General features: G+C 43.6%; 2 non-coding genes across 2 annotated transcripts; both read left to right on the plus strand.

Annotated features, from left to right (window-relative positions):
• Positions 1 to 7,200: 7,200 nt before the first annotated feature.
• On the plus strand, positions 7,201 to 7,282 carry trnas-aga (transfer RNA serine (anticodon AGA)). Its single transcript has one exon. It is a non-coding gene; the product is annotated as a tRNA-Ser (tRNA).
• Positions 7,283 to 11,220: 3,938 nt separating this feature from the next.
• On the plus strand, positions 11,221 to 11,302 carry trnas-aga (transfer RNA serine (anticodon AGA)). Its single transcript has one exon. It is a non-coding gene; the product is annotated as a tRNA-Ser (tRNA).
• Positions 11,303 to 16,650: the final 5,348 nt, after the last annotated feature.

The following is a 16,650-nucleotide window of genomic DNA, read 5'->3' on the forward strand; positions in this document are numbered from 1 at the left end:
TGCTCTTCAGTAAATGACTTATATTGACCGTGTGGGATCAGTCTGCTGAGTTACACTGAGAGTGTGGGGCCAGTCTGCCCTTCCTTCGGTGACTAACACTGACTGAGTGGCGTCAGTTTGCTCTTCCCTCAGTGAGTTACATTGACAGAGTGGCATCAGTCTACTCTTTCCTGTGCGAGTTACATAGACAGAGTGGCGTCAGTCTGCTTTTCACTGAGTGAGTTATTTGGACAGTGTGGGATCAGTCTGCTCTTCCCTGGGTGAGTTGCATTGACAGAGTAGCGTCAGTCTGCAATTTCCTAGTTGTGTGAAAGTGATCGCGTGAGGTCAGAGTGCTCTTCCCTGGTTGAGTCACATTGACACATTGCGCTTCATCTGCTTTTCCCTGGGAGAGTCATATTAACAGAATGGGGTCAATCTGCTCCTTTCTGAGTGAGTAATATCACAGAGTGCACTCAGTCTGTTCTTCCCTGGGTGAGCTACGTTAAGAGAGTGGTGTCAGTCTGCTCCTCCACTGGCGTGTTAGTTTCTCAGAATCGTGAGAGTCTGCTCTTCTCTGTCCGAGTTTAACAGCAATGATGGTTTCATTACCGTCTTCGCTGGATGATTCACACAGACAGAATGGAATAAGTCTTCTCTTCTCTGAATGAGTTACTTTGACAGAGTGGGGTCAGGCTCGTCTCCCTGCTTGTGTTTCATTGACAGAATCAGATCAGCCTGCTCTTTCCTGGATGAGTGACAGAGACAGAATGGGTACAGCCTGCTCTTCTCTGAGTGGTGTCAGTCTGCCATTTGCTGGGTGAGTTACATATAAAGTGTTGGGTCAGTCTGCTCTTCCCTGGATGACTAACATTGATAGAGTGGCGTCAGTCTACTCTTCCCTGGGTGAGTTACATTAACAGAGTGCGGTCAGGCCATAATTTCATCGATGAGTTACATTGATCGTGTGATGTCAGACTTCTGTCCCCTGGTTGATTTACGTTGACATAGTGGGGTCCATCTGCTCTTCCCTGGGTGAGTTACGTTAGCAGTTTGCGGTCGGTCTGCTTTCCGCAATCCAGGAACTCCATCTCTAACGGTTTCTTGTCAGTACCTCCATACTAAGGATTTGAGGAGTTAACAAAAGCAACTCATCCCCTACATCTTTGGGATAATTAGGGATGGGCAGTGCATCTTATCTCATTGAAAGACAACTGTGTCCCAGAAATGCATTTATAATAATTGCATGTCCTAGTTCTACACTGCAAGTGGTCGGGAATAACTTGAGGAGAGGTGCAGGGTAGAATAATTAAAGTGAAATGCACTGATGCCGAGGAGACATGACACAAGATGTGAGTGTGGAGCTGATGGTGCAAGGCTCAGTATCAGTGCTATTGGTTCAGCATTTATTGCTCACTGTTCGCAATGACTCACACAGCACTGCTGTCAATTCACAACAATGAGCCTGTTCATCTTGGTTTGAAAATCCCTGCGTGTGTATTAACGTGGTTAATGGGACGCGAGAGGAGATGAGCACATCCTCTTTATTCTGTCAGTTTAAATTGACGTAAATATCTGTTGGATGCCAATGCAAGAGGATACTGTCTTTTTCTGTGCCTTTTTAGTGGGGCATGCTCAGCATTGAAATGTCTATTTTTGCACAAGCAGAGTTTGATTGCCATTCATACTGAGCAACATTAATACAGAAAACGCGTTTTCGAACTCCTGTGATCAAGTGGTTCAGGCATTTCACATATGGACGAGCAATCTGACTCTTAACGTGGCGACATGGCTTAGCTGGTGAAAGCAGCTCCCATCACACTGGTTCCTGCTCATTGTATTGAAAGCTCGTTATTTCTCGCAAGTATTGTGTTGCTGATCAAGAAACTCAGTGTCCTGTTTGAATTGCTGTACATTCTGATTTTGCGTTCCGGCTTCATTTTCCTGGTTTAAATCCAGTAGTGTAGGTTGCTCTTTTTAACTACTATTTTAACCTGGAGATTCTTCCCGCAGTTCCACAAGCACTTCTGCTTCTCATCCTCTAATTCTCATTCCTTCATTTCCAGTTTTGTGGAAATTAAGTGGTGAGGCAGGAGACACAACAGCATTCCCGGGAAATGTTGTGGTAATGGCACTGACACCACGACATGATCACCCTTATTCTCTGCTGTCACCATTCATTCATTGTACACCAACAGTAAATGCATCGTTCTTCTTCTTCAGCTATCATGTAATTACTTTCTTTTTCTGTTGGATAAGGAATTCAACTTTAACTTCGAAAGAGACTTTAGATTTTGAGGAAGTAATGTCTCCTTGCCTCAGGTAGAAGCGACAGACGCATTATCCAGAGAATGTGAGACTACTTTGATCGACTCCAGCCAGGCGTCAGAAAGCCTCGATCAGCGGTTCGAATCTCAAACTGTCTCTGAATGTCAGGCTTTTCAAGAGCAGAAATGGGAAATGAGGGATATGGACAGCCAGAGAGTCGGAGAATGTGAAAAAGGCCCAGGAGGATACAGAGACAAATATGGAAAAAACAAAGACACATATTGAGGCAGACACTGAAAGAAACAATTCTCCATTCGGCGTGACTGCTTAATAACGGAAACTAAAAGGAAATGTAGCCATTAAAACATAGCCTTCCACCAGCTCAGGAAAATGAAAGTAGCATGACAGCTGATGAAGTCCTGTTAAGATTGTAAATTCAATGTTTTGGTTTTTGATAACCTGGCACAAAACCAAGCATTAACACGTTCGGACCAGTGGTAAGAAATATTGGTACCAAGATATATTTGCACAATAAAACATGCATTCCCTGTCCGAGTATAAAACCAACACTATTGCGGTTAGAGTTCCAAATCCTAACAACGAGATTACACGGAATGAAGACAGACGCTCTTGCACTTATTCTCGATGAAATGGATTTTCCATTTAATTTCTGATCAGTTCCACTGCAGATTGGTTTCTACTCGTCTTCAAGTTTTGCAGATTGGAAAATCCCATTTTGCCCATGGTGCAGTCTGGTTTAAAGACATTCATCTATTCTATTCCCAGTTTCCAGCCTTGGTCCATCACCTTATGTGTTCTGATGTTTCCAGAATAATGGCAGTGAGGTTCTCGCTTTGATCTTAGATGACACAACAATGGGATTGAAGTTTGACATAGTCACACTGTGTTATTACCCACGTCGTGTCTCCCACAGAAAGAGACACACATACACATTCCCCGAGAATCGCAATAACCACATATTCCAGGCACCAACCTAAGCCCTAAATTCATCTGTCTATACTCCATGCATTAAAGTCGATGCATTTTCAGGCCACCAGTTCTTTTGCATTCATCTGCTCTCTGCCTACTTTTCCCATTATTAATGCTATCTTCCAGATTCTTAGCGTTTCCAGTTTCCACCTCACTGCCGACTTGTTTACTCTTGTGGTTCCCAGTCCCCTGCCACATTCGTATAAAACCTCCCCAACAGAAGTAGCAAAAATTCCCGAAATGACATACGTTTCCGTCTGGTTCAGATGTAGATCGTCAATTTTCTTATAGTCCCACATTCCCCAGAACTGGTCACAAAATCCAACAAATCTGAATCCCACCCTGCAGCACCATTCCTCAACTCACGTGTTCACCGTGCCGTTTTTTTTATTCATTTCTACGCTGGCAGTCACATGGCACCGGTAGTAATCCCGAGATTACTACCTTTGAGGTCCTCCTCTTTAATTTCTCTCCTAGCTCCCTGAATTCTCCCTGCAGGTCCTCATCTCGTATTTTTTTTCGTGGGTGCCTGTATGCACCAAGACAACTGGCTGTTCACGATCCCCTTTTCGAATGCTCTTCAGCCGATGGGTGACATCCCTGGCCTGAGCACCTGGGAGGCAACATAACTCTCCAGAATTGCTGATACTCCACAGTGAGTCCACCCGCAGCTCCAGAGTGGCCACATGGTCAAACAGGTGCTGCAGCTGGACACACTTCTTGCAAGTGTAAGTTTAGGAAACTTTTACAAGAATTTGCAAGGTTTGCACTGCTTGGACAGGAGAACGAAACTGAATAGGCTTCGTCAGATTCCCAGGAGCTTCAGTGCTTAGATATGGCCTCACAGGAGTTTATAAAATCATGAGGAAGACAGACAGAGTAAATAATCAGGGAGCACTTCTTCACAAGACACGCAAGTTCAAATCTACAAAGCAAACGTTTAATGTGAGAGAGGAAAAATGTAAAAGGGATGTGAGGGACACATGTTTTTTTACACAGACCTTTTGTGTGTGTGGAATGAATTGCCACATTTAGTGGCAGAGTCTGGTGCACTCACAACATTTCAAAGGCATCTGAATGGGTGTATAGACAGGAAGACCTCGGAGAGATAAGGCACAAATATTGGCAGAAATGTATGGATTAATTTCCGTTATCTATTCAGCAAGGGCAAGTTGGATCGCGGGATTTGTTTCCATGCTCGATAAGTCTGAGATGCTCCAGCCACCGGCAATGGTTTGAATACACCATTTGCAAAAAAAATGCATGTTGTTTGTTCCTCAGCCAGCGAGTTTGGCTATTTTGTTTGGAGGGTGGATGAGCCCAACCGATCCAGAGATGAAGGTTTTCTGGATTTTGCTGCCAATGACCATTCTTCTTGACATTTTCCCAAGTTCGCCATCAAAGATTTTGGCTGAAGAAAAATACCTCACATATCGCATTACCCACTTTGCTCTCCAGCGAATCCAAAAACTGACACCTGTTATCGTGGAAAAGAATCAAAACTGAAAAGGCAGTACCATGATCAGACACACCGAAGCTTAAATGCTTTCTGTGAGGCACTGTGAGTCGTCTCTGACATGAACTGCTCGCACAAATAACAGCGAGGCAATTCCAAACCTACTGGAGATTTAGTGTATTGTCAAGTCCCAGAAAGTGCTCAAGTATCATAAAAAAAAACACAACAACGAACCATTAAAAGTGAACATTTCCAATTATATCCGTGATTAAATTAGATCATCAATGCTCCGGTGCCCCCATCTGATTGAGAGAGCCAATCACCTTTCTCCCTCACCAGGACAGTAATGGAGGAAATGAAAGTATAGCAACGTTTCACATCGCCCACCTTTTTGCCACAGCATCAAAAAACGGCGAACACATTCAATGCAGGATCTTCTTTCGAAATAACGATGAAATAACTATGCCTATTCACTTTCAGAGTAAACGGGGAACATCGCAAGTTGTCTGGAATACGAATAATCAACGTAGACTACTTTGGTCCCAGGTTCTACTGATGCACAGACTTTCATATGAAAATGTACCTTGGGTGATTGCTCTACACCCAGAAATCTTCTGGCTGCCTTCTGTTTGCCCTGTTACATTAAACTTGTGCTGCCCTAATCGAATTTGTAGTTCTTGCCATTTGTCCGTATTGCTACTAGGGATAGCTGGTCGTGGCAACTCGTGACTGCCACACAAATCCTTTGCCAAAATTGGATAGTCCTTCAACGTGATTCGCAATGCACGAACTTTGCAACGAGTATATGCCACGCGGCAAGTTAAAAAGCATGCTTCCACTTATTAAAGTAAGTTTCTGGGGACTGACAGCCAGATTCCTCCTTACACTCAGAATTATGACAACACATAAACCAACAGCCTCTCTCAGAGACAAGTGACCAATGCCCATCTTGTGCCGGACAAACGTAGTTGACAAGATTGCACGCAGGGACTGCACAGAAAACTATAGAGGAGAAGCAGAGAGACGACCATCGAGCTGCATTCATGCAGTTCAGTTACCCTGTAAACCCCATGCACAGCTGTTCCTTGTAGGTACACACAGGGCACTGAGTGTCTCTGACTCCGGGACTTGGAACTCGGATTATATGACCGTCTGCAGCACTGGTTACTTCCTTGTGTGAGGTAATTCCCGATGGAACATATGTTAAATACGATAGCTCATTGAGACATACGTCCAAAATATTACCCAAGAGACGTATTTCTGTTGTGTTTCTGGTCCTGTTCCTGAAATGACATCCAGCATTGTACTTATTGTGTGCTTCCTGACGGTTCGGTGCATGCTTCCGTGATCGCATTGTGTGCAGTAATCTGCGTTTTAGCTGCAATTACGTGTGTTTCAAACCCAGGACCACCGGCCTAAATTTGGTTTTCCTCTTCTCGTGCGCAACTGCAACACAGTAAATGATTAATTAATATTGGGAAATGACATACACAGGCGTGTGAAAAGCCCAGTTTCCGTGGCAATTATGCAATGGTTAGAGATTACTTTGATTCAGGAGATAAGGATGGAAAGTGTGTTTGGGTAGAGATGAGGAACATTGAGGAAAGAGGAATCCAGCTGGTGTGGCTTACAAGAACACTAACAGTAACCACAGTGTAAAAAAAAAAGTACAGGAAAAAATACCGCCTGTGAATGATAAAAGAAGGCAAGAATTATGGGAGACATTCATTTCCCTTCTTCCTCTCCCGTTTGAATTGCAAAGAAACTTTGAAAAAAAACAACCGAAAAGTCATATATGTGCCCCATCGCACAACGTGCGCCGTACCTTGGTCATTGATTACTGTACATTAGAATACTTACAATGTGGAAACAGGTCCTTCGGCCCAGCAACTCCATACCGACCCACCCGAGCCCAAATGCATTCCTCTCCTTTAACCCCGTCAATTTAGCGCGGCCATTTCAACAAACCGGTACATTTTTGGACTGTGGGAGAAAACCAGAGCAAGCGCACGCAGCCACATTCAGTTGCTTGAGGCGGGAATTGACCCTGACTCTGGGGCACTATGAAATACCAGCGTTCACGATGGTGTCAGCGTGAGATGGGACTTATTTGCCGTCTTTAATTGGGAAAATTCTCTGTCATTGTGAGCATCTGGAAAGATCGGTTCCTTCGCAGGAAAAAGAAAGGAATATGTCATTAAACTTTGTTTCATGTCCAAGAATACACAGATCAATAGCTCCCTTGATTACCAATACTGGTCATATTCGCAAAGAGATCTAGCAAATTGCCAAGTGTGGTTTTCCTTTCAATGAATAATTTTGACTCAATTTGGCTGCAAATGTCTTTTCCTAACTTTGTGCTTTTCTTCGTTTACATTGGTGTCTCGCACCTTACAAATGACAGCAAAGGGATGAAAGGCGATGGAAGCATTTGACTTATCAAGTCAGTGGAGCTTTCCATGAGATCACGGCTGATTTGGTCAGTGCTCAACGAGAGCATCCTGGCTGTAGTCATGGCCGAGTGGTAAAGGCGATGGATTAGAAATCTATTGGGGTTTCCCCACGTAGGTTCGAATCCTGCTGTCTTCGTTATGAATGGTTCCCTGCTGGGCCAATTCAAAGTTCAGAAAGCCTGTTTTGCAAAGCAGGCCTGTAATTTGATTAGACTTGGGAAACTCGAGTTCTTCATCAGAAATGTTCCACATTTAAAACATTAAAACAGTGGTTAGAACTGCTGCCTCACAGCGACAGAGACCTGGGTTCAATTTCCGCCTCAGGCAACTGTCTGTGTGGAGTTTGCACATTCTCCCTGTGTCTGTGTGGGTCCCCTCCAGGTGCTCTGGTTTCCTCCCACAGTCCAAAGATGTGCAGGCCAGGTGAATTGGCCATACTAAATTGTCCCGTAGTGTTAGGTGAAGGGGGAAATGTTGGGGAATGTGTCTGGGTGGTTTGCTCTTCCGAGGATCGGTGTGGACTTGTTGGGCCGAAGGGCCCGTTTGAATACAGTAGGGAATCTAATCTATCTCTGTTTCTCTTTCCAGATACACTGCTCGACACATCGGGTTTCTGCAGTTGTTATTGAACGCCCTGAGCAGAACTGCTGCTTTTCATTAGATTCCTTTAATCCCTTGTCCTCTGTTATCTGACTCTGTCCATTGGCAACACTTCCTCCTGCTCGTCAGAATGCTCATTCCCCACCGCTCACTCTCCCATCATTACAAACAGCCGCAGGAAATTGCCACTTAACCATCTTTGTTCCAAAGTGAATCTCACCAGCCTAGGAACTCTCTCCACCAAATGGGACTTCTCATCCCTGGACATGGTGCAAGCCAGAGGATTGTGAAGAGATACTGTGAAAATATTGTCAGTTGGCAGTTGGAAAAATGTTTAGGAAGCAAACCATATAATTTAGGCTCCAGCTTTGGAAATCTTGAGAAACTCTTTGGGAAATGGAATCATAGGAGATTGAAGAAGTGTAAATTGTCAGTCCGAGTAGAGGAAGGGACATTGACTCTGATGTTCTCGGCACAGGAACTGATCTGAGACATTGAAAGAATTCTCGCTCCCGTACGTGAGGAATACAAACTTCATCTGGACTGTGGGACAATGAAAAACTCTGGAACACTCAAGACAATATCCAAATATTGACTGAGATCACTACAGTACGAGTACAATAGATGGGCCAGTTTTTGTCCCGTGTGTGCGGGAGGGATTCCTGACACAGTATGTAGACATGCCTTCAAGGGAAGAAGCCACGTTCGATTTAGAACTGGGTAACGAGCCTGGCCAGGTTTTTGATTTGGAAGTAGGTGAGCACTGTGGAGACAGCGATCACAATTCTCTCAGGTTTACTTTCGTGATGGAAAGGGATAGGTGTACTCCACGGAGCAAGAGTTTCAGCTGGTGGAAGGGAAATCACGATGCAATGAGGTAAGATTTAGGAAGCGCAGAGTGGGGTAGGAAACTGTAGGGGATGATCACATTAAAAATGTGGAGCTTATTCAAGGAAAAGCTCCTGTGTGTCCTAGATAAGTATGTACCTGTCAGGCAGGGAGGAAGATATAGAACGCGTCCGTGGTTTACTAAGGAAGTGGAATCCCTGGTCAAGAAGAATAAGAAGTCTTATGTTAGGACACAACGTGAAAACTCAGTTAGAGCGCTCGAGGGTTCCAACGATATCAGGAACGACCTAAAAAGAGAGCTGAGAAGAGCCAGGAGGACACATGAGAAGTTGTTGGCAGATAGGATCAGGGTTAACGCTAAGGCTTTCCATAGGTATGTCAGGAATAAAAGAATGACGAGAGTTAAATTTGGGACAATCAAGGATAATAGTGGGAAGTCGTGTGTGGAGTCAGTGGAGATAGAGGAAGCACTAAATAAATATTTTTCGACAGAGTTCGCTATAGATAATGAAAATGTTGGCAAGGAAGATACAGAGATACTTGCGTCTAGACTAGAAGAGATTGAGGTTCACAAGGAAGAGATAGTAGAAATACTGCAGAGTGTGAAAATAGATAAGTCAGCTGGGCCGGATGGGATCTATCTGATGTTGTTTAGCAAATGCACTGCAGGAAGGTACAAATCAAGCTGATGCTAACAACGGCTCGTTTTGAGCCGCTAATTTGCAGTGAAGTGGCGGCGCCAATAAAAGGTGTCACGCAGCTCGTCTAATTCCACATCCTGAGCTCGAAATGACCAGATGTCTTTCGCTGAGTTTCGGCAGGGTCTTGCTTAGATGACACCATGACACGTTTTCACTGGAGTGGATCATGAAATCGCGTCGTGACTGTGAATAAAACGATGGAAACTTCCAGCAGAGAAGGAGGCGACCCTGAAGCAGACAGCTGAGGACAAATGTTTCTCCTTTGCCAGTGAAAGGCACTACTTCACAAATTGGAAACTTCGAAGTGAAGCAGTCTTGGTGATTATCTTCGTTGCTTGTTCACCTTTTTAATTCTGATTCCGTGAAAGTCCAGGGCATTACATATCGACATTCTGCCAGCGGTGAGCGTGTTTCTTGGGCCAGTGGCTTAATGGATAACGTGTCTGTACTTCGGATACAGAAGTTTGCACGTTCGTGTCGCACCTCGCTCGAGGGGAATGTCTCACTTTAACAGTGCCCCATGTTGACGCTCCCTTGCGAAGTCCTGCCGGGACATCGCTTCTGTGCTTCCGCATTTAAAACTTGCATTTGTCCTATTGTCCATTTCAAATTCCAGCTCACCATAACGTAGACCTATGTCGGTTTGGGGCTATCTTTCTGTGTGTCTCCCTTTGTGGGTGAAAATGAGCATGAGTTCCTCAAAAGAGTTGCAAGTCGTTGTGGAGGTGTGATACTGCTGCCCCATTCTTGTGCCATTTAAGAACACAGGATAAAGTCATTGGCATTTGCCCTGGGAACATTAGAACACACGAGACTTTGGGCCAAAGTTGGAAACTGCGACTAGAATCGATGGCTTTCTGATTCGCTGCAATGCACACAGGCGGAATGGCCATTTCCCACTTTGTAAATCTACGAAGACAAGTTGAAAATAATCTACAATGAAAATGTTCAGAAAGGGAGTTTTATTTACACCAAATACGATAGTATCTATCGGCTTTTCTTGTTATTTACTTGTGAGGATTCGGTACTCTCAGCACCGTGGCCTGAATCATGTTCCCGCTCATGGAATGGTTGTATTGTTCAGCTAACATATCGGTGTACCAGTACTTCTGCCGATTTTCCGATGCCAGCAGGTCATTGGTTTTGTCCAAAACATTATGAATGTTAACATAATACAAATAGATGCAGTTGCTGGAAATCTGAGTCAAAAACGAAAATTGTTTGCGGAACGCAGAAAGACTGGCAACAGAATCGTCGACTTTCCTGCTCCTCGGAGGCTGCTGTGCTTTTCCAGCATTTTCTGATCTAAACTCAGGCTTCCAGCATCTGCAGTCCTCACTTTTGCCTAGTTCCTTCAGTGTCGCTGGTTCCCAATTCAAGAACTCCATCTCTAGCGGTTTCATGTCTGTACCTTCATGCTGTGGAGTTGAAGCGTGAAGAAAAGTAACTCACCCCCTCAATCTCTGGGGTAATGAGGGGCTGAAAATGAATCGTATCACATTGAAGTATATATACATGCGACGTAATCTCTGTCTTTTATTGGGAACCATCTCTTTCATTGTAACCATCAGGAAAGACCATTTCGTTCGCCAGAAAAAGAAATGAATATGTCACTAACCTTTGTTTGTTTCATGTCCAAGAATGCTCAGATCAATAGCTCCCTTGATTCCCTCTGCTGGTCATGTTCGCAAAGAGATCTAGCAAATTGCCAAGTGTGATTTTCCTTTCAATAAATAATTTTGACTCAATTTGGCTGCAAATATCTTTTCCTAACTTTGTGCTTTTCTTCTTTTACATTGGTGTCTCGCACCTTACAAATGACAGCAAAGGTATGAATGGAGATGGAAACATTTAACTCAAGTCAGTGGCAGCTTTCAATGAGATCACGACTGATTTGGTCAGTGCTGAGAGCGCGGGGCTGTCTGTAGTCATGGCCGAGTGGTTAAGGCGATGGATTAGAAATCCATTGGGCTTGTCCTACGTAGGTTCGAATCCTGTTGACGACGTTATGGAATCTTTCCTGCTGTGACAAGTCAAAGTTCAAAAACCCTGTTTTGCAAACCAGGCCTGTAATTTGATTGGACTTGGGAAACTTGAGTTCTTCATCAGAAATGCTCCACATTTAAAACATTATCTCTGTTTCTCTTTCCAGATACACTGCTCGACACATCGGGTTTCTGGAGTTGTTATTGAACGCCCTGAGCAGAAGTGCTGCTTTTCATTAGATTCCTTTAATCCCTTGTCCTCTGTTCTCTGACTCTGGTCATTGGCAACACTTCCTCCTGCTCGTCAGAGTGATCATTCCCCACCGCTCCCTCTCCCATCATTACAAACAACCGCAGGAAATTGCCACTTAACCATCTTTGTTCCAAAGTGAAACTCACCAGCCTAGGAACTCTCTCCACCAAACTGGACTTCTCATCCGTGGACATGGTGCAAGCCAGAGGATTGTGAAGGGATATTTTGAAAATATTGTCAGTTGGCAGTTGGAAAAATGTTTAGGAATCAAACTATATATCTTAGGCTTCAGCTTTGGAAATCTTGAGAAACTCTTTGGGAAATGGAATCAGAGGAGAATGAAGAAGTGTGAACTGTCGGTCCGAGTAGAGGAAGGGACATTGACTCTGATGTTCTCGGGACAGAAACTGATCTGAGACATTGAAAAAATTCTCGCCTACGTACATGAGGAATGCAAACTTCATCTGGACTCTGGGACAATGAAAAACTCTGGAACACTCAAGCCAATATCCAAATATTGACTCGGATCACTACAGTACGAGTAATATAGATGGATCAGTTTTTGTTCAGTAAGTGCAGGAGGGCTTCCTGACACAGTATGTAGACATGCCTTCAAGGGAAGAAGCCGCTTTCGATTTAGTACTGGGTAACGAGCCTGGCCAGGTTTTAGATTTGGAAGTAGGTGAGCACTTTGGAGACAGCGATCACAATTCTCTCAGGTTTACTTTCGTGATGGAAAGGGATAGGTGTACTCCACGGAGCAAGAGTTTCAGCTGGTGGAAGGGAAATTATGATGCAATGAGTTAAGATTTAGGAAGCGTAGCATCGGGTAGGAAACTGTAGGGAGTGAGCACATTAAAAATGTGGAACTTATTCAAGGAAAAACTCCTGTGTGTCCTAGATAAGTGTGTACCTGGCAGGCAGGGAGGAAGATATTGAACGCATGAGCCGTGTTTTACTAAGGAAATGGAACCCCTGGTCAAAAAGAACAAGAAGTCTTATGTTAGAACAAAACATGAAAACTCATTTCGAGCGCTCGAGGGTTCCAACGACATCAGGAAAGACCTAAAAAGAGAGCTGAGAAGAACCAGGAGGAGACATGAGAAGTTGGTGGCAGATAGGATCAGGGCTAACCCTAAGGCTTTCCATAGGTATGTCAGGAATAAAAGAATGACGAGAGTTAAATTTGGGACAATGAATGATAATAGTGAGAAGTTTTGATTGGAGTAAGAAGAGATAGAGGAAGCACTAAATAAATATATTTCGACATTGTTCGCGATAGAAAATGTAAATGTTGGCGACGAAGATATATAGATACTTGCATCTAGTGTAGTAGATATTGAGGTTCACAATGATTAGGTGATAGATATACTGAAGAGTGTGAAAACAGACAAGTGCCCTGGGCCGGATGGGATCTGTCTTAGGATCCTCTGGGAAGCAAGGGAAGAGATTGATGAGCATTTGGAATTGATCGTCAAATCATCATTGTCTACAGGAATAGTGCCTGTGAAATGCAGCAGAGCATATGTTGTTCCCTTGTTCAAAAAGTTTCATCGAGACAACCCTGTTAATTGCAGACCAGTGAGTCTCACTGCAGTTGTTGGTAACGTGTTGGAAAAGGTTATTAAAGATAGGATTTATGACCATCTCGAAATGAATAATCTGATCAGGGACATTCAGCACGGTTTTTTGAAGGGTAGGCCTTGCCTAACGAATATTGTTGACTTTTTTGACAAAGTGACCAAACAGGTAGATGACAGTAACCCGGTTGATGTGGTGTATATGGGTTTCAGCAAGTTGTTCGATAAGTTTCCCCACAATAGGCTATTATACAAAATGCAGAGGAATGGAACTGTGGGAGAGATTGCAGCTTTGATCAGTAATTGGCTTGCCAAAAGAAAACGGTGTTGTAGTTGTTGGAACATGTTCTTCTTGGTGTCCAGGTCTTGGCGGCGTACCACAAGGGTCGGTGTTACGTCCACTATTGTTACATGAGATCTAACCTTGCCAATCAGTCTCCCATGGGGAACATTATTGAACGCCTTACTGAAGTCCATATCGATCACATTTGCTGCTCTGCCCTCATCAATCTTCGTTGCTACTTCTTCAAAAAACTCAATCAAGTTTGTGAGACATGATTTCCCACGCACAAAGCCATGTTAACAATTCCGAATCAGTCCTCGCCTTTCCAAATACATGTACATTCTGTTCCTCAGGATTCCCTCCAACAATTGGAGTATTCTTGGCAGATGCAGTTTCATGGAGGGAATGCGAGGTCATATACTTTGTTGGGAAGAATCAAAAGACACACTAGTGTTAAAATCGATAGAAACGCAAAAGAAGTGTGGTGCAGAGGAGTCTCAGTGTTCTTATTCATGAAACCAAAAAAGCTTAATCACATATTTATTTCTTGCTGGCAAAATGAAGCCTTTTCTGATGCTCACAATTAAAGAGATGGTTTCCAAGAAAATAGGAAAATTAAGTCACCAATAGAGTAATCAATTACCAAGATATCCCTCGTGATGTTTTATGGGACAAGTGGGATTTTTCTTATTTTGGTTGTCCAAACGTTTTTACAATGGAACCGAGAGTTTTAGATGGCAAGTTAAGATCACGCATGACTATTGCCATTTTTGTCACTCACATGCATTTTTCCCCCTTGTACGATTTATTTCGCTTTGTGGTTACTGCGAGTGGGCTTGTAAACTACACATGCTTGTGAGTTCATTCCTCACTGTTCCTCCACTCCAGCCAAACAGACTTTACATCCTTATTTCCTGAATCAAGGTAATCTCTAACCATTGCATAAATGTCATTAAAACTTCAGTATTTCATACGCCTCTGTATATCATCTTTCAATATCAATTGATCCTTTACTGTATTGCAGTTGTGCATAAGAAGAGAAAAATAGAAGAGAGAATGGTGGACCTCCGCTTCACACACCCGTTATTGAAGGGAAAATGCAGATTACTGCCCATAATACGATCGTGGAAGCATGTGCCGAACCCTCAGGAAACACAGAATAAGTGCAGTGCCACAGGGCATGTCAGGGACAGCCCCAGAAGGACAACAGAAATGCTGCTCTAAGCTCCTATTTTGGATGTATTTCTCAATGAGCAATAGAGTGTGACATGCGTTCCATCAGGAGTTACCTCACATAAGGAAGTAACCAGTGCTGCAGACTGTCATATCATCTGAATTCCAAGCCCTGGAATCAGAGACATTCAATATTCTGTGCATAACTGCAAGGAACAGCTGTCCGAGGCGTTTTTACAGTCCAGATGAAATTATGAATGCAGCTCTCTAGTTGTCATCCTCTTTCTCCTATGTCGTGTTTCGTGCAGTCCATGCGTGGAATCTCGTCAACCACGTTTGAACTGCACATGATGGTGTATTGGGCCTTGCTATCTCGTGAGTTGTTATCTGAGTGAGGCCATCGGTTTCTGTGCTGTCATATGTCCGAGTGTTCGGAAGAATCTGGATATCGTTTTCCAGAATTTGTTTTTAACACAGGGAAGCATGATTTAAAAATTACCTCATAGCAAATCCACTTTGCGAACTTTGTGTGCCATGCATTTGCGAATGAAGGTGGGTGGATATTGGTATTTGGCAAAGAATTTGTGTGGGCATCAATCCAGCAGTCCCTAGTAGCAAGACGTACAAACGGCAGGGGCCACACATTCGACTAGAATAGCACAACATAAATAGGATAGGTCAAGCAGAAGACAGCCAGACAATTCATGGAAGCAGGGCACTCATCCACGGATTCCATACGTTGGACCCAATCTGCAATCCCAACAAACGGAAGCAGTGGGAATGAAACCAAATGAATTCGTACCAAAACATGAGAGCAGCGCTTCACAGGAACCTCTACAGCGCTGAGAATGTCACCCAGAAAGGGAGGAAAAGTCTGCAAACCATCTACCTAGCGTAACCGAACCTTTCAACAAGAACTCCAGAAACATCCGAACAACACATCTTTCTGCTCCAAGACACTCCGCTTTTCCACAACAGAGAATTGCACACTCAACTACCGCGTGTAAGATGAGAATTGCAGGCCCTACACGACCAAGGGCGGCAGTAAGAGCGAGGAGAAACAGCTGCCACTGTGATTCCACAGCTCCAAACGCTCTCTTTGAAAGGTACATTATCGTATGAATGTCGGTGCAGCAGTAGAATATGGGAACTAAACAGCCTGCGCTGTGTATTCATATTCTGGACAATGTGAGTTGTTCACAGTTTTCCCTGAAAGTGAGTGGACGTCCTTATTTCACTGATGTTGTGAAGCCAGATCCTGCAATGAATCTGCTCCCTTGTTTTTTGTTGTTGTGGCTAAAAGGTGAGCAATCGCAACGTGAAACTTTGTTATATTTCTCTCATTTCCTTCATTCCTGTCCTGGTGATGGAGGCTGGAGATGGGCTCGCTCGATCAGATGGAGGCACCAGCGCATTGTTGACATAATTTAATCGAGAATATAATTGGTAATATTCACTTTGCATGGTACATTTTTCTGTTTTGTATAATGTTACTTGAGCATTTTCTGTTACTTGGCAATGCACCAAATCTCCAGAATGTCGGGAAGCTCCGTTTGGAATTGCTTCGGTGTTATTTGTGTGAGCAGTTCTTGACATACACGTCTCGCACTGCCCCACAGACAGAAGTAATGAGTTTGTGTGTCTGATAATCAGTTTTGCACCTGGTCCACGTTAAGAGCTGTCAGTTTTTGGATTCACTGGAGAGTTGAGGGGATAACACGATTTGTGAGGTTCTTTTTTAGTCAACGAAATTATTTCATGGAGAACTTGACAATGTATCAAGGAGAATGGCCATTGTCTGTAAATGTCTGGAAAACATTCCTCTCTGTGTCATTTTAAAACATTATGCCTCATGAAAAAAATTAAATTTCAAACACGCTGACTTCGAAACAAACAGCATGCGTTTTTGCAAGTGGTCTATTCAAACTGTTGTCAGGTACTGGAGTGTCACAGAACTACCGAGCAGGGAAGCAAACCTTCCTATCCACCTTGCACCTGTTGAACAGATGACCGTAACTAATCTAAACATATTTGCCAATATTTGTCCCTTATCTCTCCGAACAATTCCTGTCTGCATACC

The sequence above is a fragment of the Chiloscyllium punctatum genome, chromosome 13, assembly GCF_047496795.1.
Source record: "Chiloscyllium punctatum isolate Juve2018m chromosome 13, sChiPun1.3, whole genome shotgun sequence".
Lineage (NCBI taxonomy): Eukaryota > Metazoa > Chordata > Chondrichthyes > Orectolobiformes > Hemiscylliidae > Chiloscyllium > Chiloscyllium punctatum.